Source organism: Hibiscus syriacus, unplaced genomic scaffold (assembly GCF_006381635.1).
Source record: "Hibiscus syriacus cultivar Baekdansim isolate YM2019G1 unplaced genomic scaffold, ASM638163v2 tig00110384_pilon, whole genome shotgun sequence".
Classification (NCBI taxonomy): domain Eukaryota; kingdom Viridiplantae; phylum Streptophyta; class Magnoliopsida; order Malvales; family Malvaceae; genus Hibiscus; species Hibiscus syriacus.
Genome location: NW_024062715.1, coordinates 1650187 through 1660272, shown reverse-complemented (window position 1 = coordinate 1660272; position 10086 = coordinate 1650187).

Here is a 10086-nt window from a genome sequence, read left to right as displayed (position 1 = left end):
ACAGTTCGTCTCCAATCCAAAGATTGGTGTGTCACATGGTTTTCCATACGTCTTCGACCCAGGGCCGGCTCTGGGCAGGGGTAAAATGGGCACCTGCCCAGGGTCCATAATTTAATTTGTATTAATTTATTATATTTTAATAGATTAAATTAAAAATAAGGCTCATAAATATTAATATATCATTTTCTTATATTAATACGAGAGTGCCCATAAACTTATTTCTTATTGATTTATTGTTTTCATCATAACGTTAAAAACTATATTAATATATTAAATTAAAAGTAGGGCCTATAAATATTAATAAACTAAATTAAAAGCATGGTCCATAAACTTATTTATTATTGATTTATTAAAAAAATGTTGTAATAATTTTAAGATTATTTTTTCTCATAATAATTTGTCAGATGTTGATGCAGATGATTTTTTTTCTTCTGAAAATAAAGTGTTGCAACTAACTTTGCCAAATGTATTCATGTCAACGCTTAAAGTTCTTTAGTTTGTTAAAGCTAGAGATTGTTATCCTAATGTTTCAATTGCTTATCGAATTTTATTAAAAATGCTGGTAACGGTAGCATCCGCGGAAAGAAGTTTTTCAAAGCTGAAATTATTGAAGAATTACTTGAGGTCAACAATGTCACAAGAAAGATTGAATGTACTATCTATGTTATATATTGAGAAAAATATGTTGGAAAACATTGATGTTGATACTATCATCAATGAATTTGCATCAAGAAATACTCGAAGATAATATTTTATAAGTATTTATATGCTTAAATATGTTTTTGACATTTTTAATATTGTAATGAATTAATATTTATTTAATTTAATAAAAAAATAATTAAAATTTTATATTACATATTTTTTAATATTATTTTAAATTAGAGTCTAATTTTTTTTAATTTTATTCCGGGTTAAAATAAAGTCAGAACCGGTCCTGCTTCGGCCCCGAGTGTGGGGAAGACAGTTCGTCTTCTATATGACTGACACAACAGACAAGTTATTGAAAATTTGAATCCCATAACTGCCAACCTATTCCCGTAACCGAAAATTGGTCTTTGCCATGTAATTTTATGCTCTCATACTCTGCTAACTATTACATCAACTTTAACATAAGAATTTTTTTTTCAACTATATATATATATATATATATATATATATATATATGTATGTATGATTAAGTTCATGAATGGGCATCATAAAACCCATAAAAGAGTAGAAGATTGAAACACGAAGTAATTGATAGAGGGAACAAATGCAAAAAAGATTGATAGAGAGAGCATTTCAAAAAATATGGTACGCCTTTTTATTTTGTTATTCTGACTTGAGTAAGTATCACATGGTAAGTTTATTTAAATTTTTTATATTTTGTCTCATATTATTCTATTAAATATTTTTTATTTAATATGTTATTTTTTTTTACATATAAAAGAGTGATCAAAAGATTTTTTTTTTCAATTCAAGTTGTCAAAAGAAAAGGTCAAGTAAGTGCGAAGAAATTTTATTTGAAGTATTTTACGATTTATTGTTATGTCAATATCATTTTTTAATATTTGTAGTTGTTTTTTATGATTTATTATTATGTTAATATTATTTTTATAATATCATTTTCATATTTATTTTTTCGTGTTATGATCAAAGTATAACTATTTATTATATATATATATTTTTTTCTAAATTTAAAATTTTAATTTGTAAAGAAAATGAGGAACATTTTTTTTATGATTGTCCGTTATAATGGTTAGATTATGAAAAATGAGGTCGAATTTATTTTTCAGTCAAAAAGACCTATAAATATGATGCTTAAAAGTGACATCACATTTGTATAAATGAACCATATGATAGAAAGAAAAATTTGAGCTACAATTGATGATCTAAGGTACAAGTTTATGACGTGTCTCAATCCAGTCAGATATGTTGTTGTACCACTTAAAGAAGACGATGGTATCAGAACCATGATTGAATTGCATGAGTGAAAAAAATATTGTAGTTATTGAGTTATTTGTTGATGTGCGTAAGATATTTGATGTTCTTGGGTCATCAAGAAATGTGGTTGGAAAGTCATGTAACATCCTCAATACCGGGTTAGTGACCAAAGTGTGAAATTTTAAAAAAAAATTAGTGACCAGATTGGATAAATTAAAAAGATGAAGGAATTAATTGAAATATTTTATATAGGATAGTTTAGTAAATGAAGAAAGAGTCAAAGGACAAATGGGTCATTGAACAAGGAAAATAATTAAATAATAATTAGTGGGTATTAAAATACCCATGTGGAGCATGTTTTGGGAAACAATGTTTCCAGATATTTCTTCTTTATCTTCTTCTTCTCCAACGTGAAGTACCCAAGCCAAGGTAAGTTGGATTTCTTTTGGTTAATCCTTAAGATTAAAGTATGGTTTTGATTAAGGAAGATTTAGGAAACATGATGGAGATGAAAAAGGTCATCGAAACTCAAAGATTTGTAAGTTATGAAGGATTAAAGCTAAGAAGTGGATAAGTGATATTTTGAATAAGGATGTATAAATGAATTTAGAAGTTGAATTTGACTTGTCATAAGTGTGAATAAGAAGTGTTAGAAATAAATTTGGATTACATGGAAAATTTAGTAAGATTTTTAGTTTTAAGAATCTGAATGATATATGGGAGATAATAAAGTGTTGGAATGATAAAAGTTAGTTAAAATGGTTGTAGTTGAGTTTAGTGGTATGAAAGGAGTTTTATATGAGGAAATTTAGTGAAGAGTTGATGAATTTTCGGGTGAAAAAGTCTGGGCAGGGTGCATCGGTACACTATGAATGGGTACTGATGCACTAAGATCAATTTTAAAGGTGTATCGATACATTAAGGGGTGTATTGATGCACGAGAATTTCGAACCTAATTTGTGTACCGATACACCCATAATGCATCGATACACTCTTAAAGGAAATTAGGTATTTGGCTTATTAAATTAATTTAAGTTAATAGCATCGAAGTATAAGATTTAGGCTTCTTATAATCATCTTGAAAATTATATTTATGTAGATACAGAGCCTAAATGAGTTCCGGAACAAGTGACAAGTAAGATTGATCGAGGGAAAGGCAAGGAAATATAGGTGAGTGCATATGCATAGCATGAATATAAAAGTATATTCAGTTCTAGACTTGTGATAAGTCTAGATTTAATATCTTGATACATGATTACATTCCATATTATGATACATGATATGAATTCATATTATATGCATTATGTGACAATGTTCTAAGTGAATATGTTTGAAAAGCTACACGAGCTATGTGATAAAGGTAAGAATTTACATGTCTACAAGATATATACTATATGAATTATGAAAGTCCATGTTATATAGATGAGAACTATAGGTATAGTTGGCATGCCAAGAGTATAGGGTCTACGCGGTCATTCGGGACAATTCTACGTGGTCCTTCGGGACAATTCTACGTGGTCCTTCGGGACATATATGTATTCTTTGGAACATGTATGAGGTCTTTTGAGACACCTACTTGATCCTTGGTATATGTATATGACTCTTAAGGAATTTCTATGTGGTCCATATGAACAATTTTATATGGCATTACGGTGCAATTCTACGCAACATTTTGGTGAAATTCTACGTAGTACTTCGGTACAATTGATACGAGATGTGGTGACAGCATAGTGCACAATCTCATAGTACTCACATACCTCAGGTTCTCATTATGGTATCATGGGCTAGTGAACTTATTAATATGAATCCATGATGGTTAATTTGATGAGATTATTGGTAAGATACATTGTTATGCAGCTTACATGGATTGTATATATGATTTCATTACACTTTATCTTATTATAGCATCATTATTTTATTTCATTGTTATTATTATTATGCCTCACTAAGTCGATGACTTAGCGTGTGAGTGTTTCACACGTAGGATCAGAGAAGATAGACAAGAAAGGTTAGACAGTTGGGACAACACTTACACAACTACCAGATCAGAAGAAACTTAAATAGTATGTATTATGTGATAAATAGATTGGCATGTAAATAAAGTCGTTAAATTAAGTATTCATGCTCTGATTGAGTTTGGTAATGTTTAACGTATTTATGTAAATGGTAAATTTATAGTGATGAAAGCTTAAATTTTTATGAGGTTTATATAAGTTGAGCTAAGTTACTGTAGCAGTGCATCGGTACACTGTAGCATTGCATTGATACGTAATGTATATTCAATGTTTTTAAGCATCGGTACACTGTAGCACTGTTTATTACTGTTTATAGTACTATTTACACAATATCGATACTATTCATACCGTATAGTACTATTCATAAAAATATTTTTACCTTAAATTTGTTATAATGAAATATAATTCAATAGTATATTATTGTATTTTCCTAATATAAGTCCAAATGTTTTATTATTTTGTAAGAATATTGTTTTAAAAAGTCAATGTGACATCTCAGACTCGTATGCGGGATGGGTACGGGTTGGGGGTGTTACATTTAATGGTATCAGAGCTACGGTTTAGCCGATTTTAGAAATAAACCAGAGTATATAGTGTCTTTATATGTGTACATGCTAACTTAAATGTGAAAACTTCTGATCTGGTACAGTATGGAGTTTGTTGTTTTGCTAATAGAATGATATGTTTATTCTTATTAGATGTCCGGACATGATAGTTCTCAAAGTGAAGCGGGAGATGATCAACCCGCTGAGAGTAGTAATTCACCTACCCTGGCCAGGCAAGGTGAAGAACATACACCTTCTGGAGTACCTGTAGTTGATCAAGATGTGTTCTTTAGAATGTTAGATGTGGTATTGACACGTTTCCAACCTCATGTTCCATCAACTCCCAGAGTAAATGTAGTAAAGGATTTGAGAGGATTAGGAGCTCCTGAATTTAAGGGAGAAGTCGAAGAAGGCCCGATTGCGACGGATCTTTGGCTAAATGATTTGATAATCATGTTAGATGGTCTCCACTACTCTGAAGTGGATAAGATGGATGGAGATGTGTCTTTACTTAGAGGACAAGATAGAATATGGTGGACGAATGTCACCATGAGGATGTCAAGTGATCAAGTAATTTGGTCTCTGTTCTTAGAAGAGTTTAAGCACAAATACATTGGAGATCAATTCATCAGGAAAATGAAGCAGGAGTTTATGAATTTGAAGCAGATGAATCACTCCGTATATGAATATGAATGTGAGTTTAATAAACTGAGTCGATTTGCAGTTGAGCTTGTTACTATAGAGAAATATGCTTGTGAATGGTTTGTGGAGGGCTTACGCCCTAGATTGAAAGAGATGATGATAGTAATAAACTCGTCCTCATTCTAGGAGGTGATTAATCCTGTTAAAACTCTTGAGAGAGCTCAGAATGAGAGATTTGGGGACTCAAGAGTTTAGACATCTAAGAGGACATGTGCTTCTTCAAGCACAACACCACTAATAAGGGGAAGAGATTCGAGATTCCAACCTCAAGCTAGATCTGAATCTGTTGCATCTTTTGTTAGAGGAACAAGTTAAATAAGAGCTCGACAGATGCAATCAATGGGATCTGGTGCTTGGAGATCCAATCAAGGTCAAGCAAGACAGAGTTAACATTGTGGGAAAAATCATTTTGGAATATGTCGAATGGCTTCTGGAGTTTGTTTTCGATGCGGAGAGGCCGAACATTTCATTCGGGATTGCCCATTAATGGTTGTTGAGCCTGCACCATCTGAAAGAAATCTTTCTGCCTCATAATGAGGACGAGGAAGAGGTAGAGGTAGAGGGAGGAATCAATCTGAATCCTCTACAAAACCTGAAATTCGCTCTATTGCACGGGTATACAATTTAAGGACAAGTGAAGACCGTGATGATCCCAATGTTATAACATGTACTTTCCAGTTGTTTGATAAATTGGTATTGGTATTAATTGATACATGTTCTAATTATTCTTATATTAGCAGTAAATTAATAAAAGAATTAAGAATACCATTAGAAACTACGAGTAATGAGGTGATAGTAACTAACCCTTTAGTGCACAGTTCTTAGGTAAATAAGGTCTGTAAGGGATGTCCCATAAGAATTCAGGGAATTGAATTTTATGCTAATCTGATGGAACTATCCTTTGATGAGTTTGAAGTGATTTTGGGAATGGATTGGTTGTTTCATTATTATGGGAATATCAATTATAGATTGAAAAAGGTAACCCTGAAGAGTCTAGAATGAATAGAAGTATATGTGATTAGTAAAATGTTTAATCCTTTAGCAAATGTAATATCAGTGATGTCTATCAAGAAGTTGTTGCTACAAGGATGTCAAGGTTTTCTTGTAAATGTGATAGATATAAGAGTTAAAGAGAAAGGGTTAGATGAGATTCCAATAGTTTGAGAGTTCCCTGATGTTTTCCCTGCTGAGTTGCCATGATTACCTCCAGATAGAGAGGTAGAATTTCAAATTGAAGTAATGTCAGGAACAGATTCTATTGCAATGGCACCTTGTCGTATGGCTCCGAAAGAATTGCAGGAATTGAAGAAGCAATTAAAAGAGTTTCTAGAGAAGGGATTTATTCGATCAAGTGTATCACCTTGGGAGCTCTAGTGTTATTTGTTAAGAAGAAAGATGGTTCAATGTGTCTCTGCATTGACTATCGACAGCTCAATAAGGTGACAATCAAGAACAAATATCTCATTCCCTGAATTGATGACTTGTTCGATCAGTTAAAAGGAGCTTTGGTATTTTCGAAAACTGACTTACGTTTTGGTTATCATTAATTGAAGATTCAAGAGAAATACATTCCGAAAATAGCTTTTAGAACAAGATATGGACATTTCAAGTTGATTGTGATGCCGTTTTGAGTAAGAAATGCACCTGCTGCTTTCATGGATCTCATGAATAGGATTTTCAACCCTATTTGGACCAGTTTGTTGTTGTATTTATTGATGACATGCTGGTATACTCAAAATCTCATGAACAACATAGCTCTCATTTGAGGATAGTCTTACAAATTCTCAGAGATAAGAAGCTTTACGCTAAATTGTCCAAATGTGAATTTTGGCTAAATGAAGTAATTTTCTTAAGGCATGTGATCTCTAGAGATGGGATTCGGGTGGAACCTCATAAGATAAAGGCTATAATGGATTGGGAAGTTCCAAAGAATGTATCGGAAGTTCAGAATTTTCTTGGACTTGCAGGTTATTATCAGAGATTCGTTAAGAATTTTTCGATGATAGTGTAGCCTTTAACAAAGCTGATGAGAAAGAACGTACTATTTGTCTGGACTTCGGAGTGCCAAGAAAGTTTTGAAGCTTTAAAGAAAATTTTGACAGAAGCTCTTGTATTGGTTCAACTTGAATCTGGCAAGAATTTTGTGGTATACAGTGACACATCCCATAATGGGTTGGGATGTATATTAATGCAAGAGGGGAAAGTAGTAGCGTATGCATCTAGACAATTAAAACCACATAAAAAGAATTATCCAACTCATGATTTGGAAATGGTTGATGTAGTGTTCGCTCTCAAGATTTGGCGTCACTACTTATACGGAGAACGTTGTTACTTGTATACAGATCATAAGAGCTTGAAGTATTTGATGACTCAAAAAGATCTTAATTTGAGGTAAAGGAGATGGGTTGAGTTCTTAAAAGATTATGATGTGATAATTAACTACCATCCCGAAAAGGCTAACGTGGTAGCAGATGCTTTGAGCAGGAAAACGTTTGCAGCTTTACGAGCTATGGACGCAAGATTATCTTTAATTGGAGACGCTAGTTTATGTGCAGAGTTAAAGCTTAAACCAATGTGGTTGGATCGAATTGGAGAATTACAAAGTAAAGATGAAATGTGTTTGAAAAGAATAGAGCAAGTAAAGAATGGAGAAATTAAAGATTTTGAGGTTAAGTCGGATGGGAAATTGTATTATAAAAAAAGAATGGTGATACCAGATGATGAGGAATTGAATAAAGATCTATTGACATAGGCTTATTGTAGCCCATTGAAGATGCATCCAGGTGAAACCAAGATGTATATGGATTTGAAGGATCAATATTGGTGGCTAGGGATGAAATGAAGCATCACTGAATTTGTATCTAAGTGCTTGGTATGTTAACAAGTCAAAACCGAGCATCAAGTTCCGTCAGGATTATTGCAACCGCTTTCTATTCCACAATAAAAGTGGGAAAATGTGATGATGGATTTTATTTCGGGGTTATCCTTGACTCCGAACAAAAGAGATGCAATATGGGTAATTATTGATCGATTGACTAAGTCAGCGCATTTTCTTCCGGTTAGAACAGATTTCTCTATGAAAAAGTTCGCAAAGTTGTACATTAGAGAAATTATTTGATTGCATGGAGTGCATGTTTCTATAAATTCTGATTGAGACCCTCGATTCACTTCGAGATTATAAAAATCCCTACATAGAGCGTTGGAACCTCGCCTAAACTTTAGTGCGGCCTTTCATCCTCAGACTGAGGGACAATCAAAAAGGACTATTCAAATCTTGGAAGATATGTTGAGAGCATGTGTAATAGAGTTTAAAGGGTCGTGGGAGAAATATTTACCACTAGCAGAATTCGCTTATAACAATAGTTACCAGTCCAGTATTAAGATGGCACCCTATGAGGATTTATATGGAAGAAAATGTCGTACGCCATTAAACTGGTATGAACTCGAAGATAAGTGTTCTTGGTTCGGATTTGATTCAATATGTAGAAGAAAAAATTCAAGAAATTCAGAATAATCTCCAAGTGGATTTGATCGAAAAAAGTCCTATTCTAATCTTAAAAGAAAAGAGATTGAATTTGAAGTTTGAGATAAAGTTTTCCTTAAAGTATCTCCTTAGAAGAAAGCATTACGGTTTGGTCGGAAAGGAAAGTTGAGTCCTAGGTTTATTGGGCCATATGAGGTTGTTAAACGGATAGGACCAGTAGAATATCAGTTATCTTTGCCACCGAAAATGGAGAAAATTCATAATGTCTTCCATGTGTCCATGTTACGGAAATATAGATTCTATCCCTCCCACATCGTTGCACCATAGCAAGTAGAAGTCCAACCTGATTTAACCTATGAAGAAGAACCAATGAGAATATTGGCTTATGAAGTCAAACAGTTGAGGAATAAGACTATTCCATTGGTCAAAGTATTATGGAGAAATAACAAGATAGAAGAAGCAACGTGTGATCTTGAAGAGGATATGAGGCATCAATACCCCCATTTGTTCGTGCAATGAAAATTCAAGGATGAATTTTCTTAAGGGGGAGATTTGTAATATCCTTAATACCGGGTTAGTGACCAAAGTGTGAAATTTAAAAAATAATTTAGTGACCAGATTGGATAAATTGAAAAGATGGAGGAATTAATTAAAATATTTTTATATAGGATAATTTAGTAAATGAAGAAAGAGTCAAAGGGCAAATGGGTCATTGAACAAGGAAAATAATTAACTAATAATTAGTGGGTATTTTAATACCCATGTGGAGCATGTTTTGGGAAATAATGTTTCCAGATATTTCTTATTCATCTTATTCTTCACCAACGTGAAGCACCCAAACGAAGGTAAGTTGGATTTCTTTTGGTTAATCCTTAAGATTAAAGTATGGATTTGATTAAGGAAGATTTAGGAAACATGATGGAGATGAAAAAGGTCATAGAAACTCAAAGATTTGTAAGTTATAAAGGATTAAAGCTAAGAAGTGGATAAGTGATATTTTGAATAAGGATGTATAAATGAATTCAGAAGTTGAATTTGACTTGTCATAAGTGTGAATAAGAAGTTATAAGTGTTAGAAATAAATTTGGATTACATGGAAAATTTAGTAAGATTCTTAGTTTTAAGAATCTGAATGATATAAGAAGATAATAAAGTGTTGGAATGATAAAAGTTAGTTAAAATGGTTGTAATTGAGTTTAATGGTATGAAAGGAGTTTTATATGAGGAAATTTAGTGAAGAGTTGATGAATTTTCAGGTGAAAAAGTCTGGGCAGGGTGCATCGGTACACTATGAATGGGTACCGATGCACTAGGACCAATTTTGAAGGTGCATTGATACATTAAGGGGTGTATCAATGCATGGGAATTTTGAACCTAATTCGTGTATCGATACACCCATAGTGCATCGGTACACTCC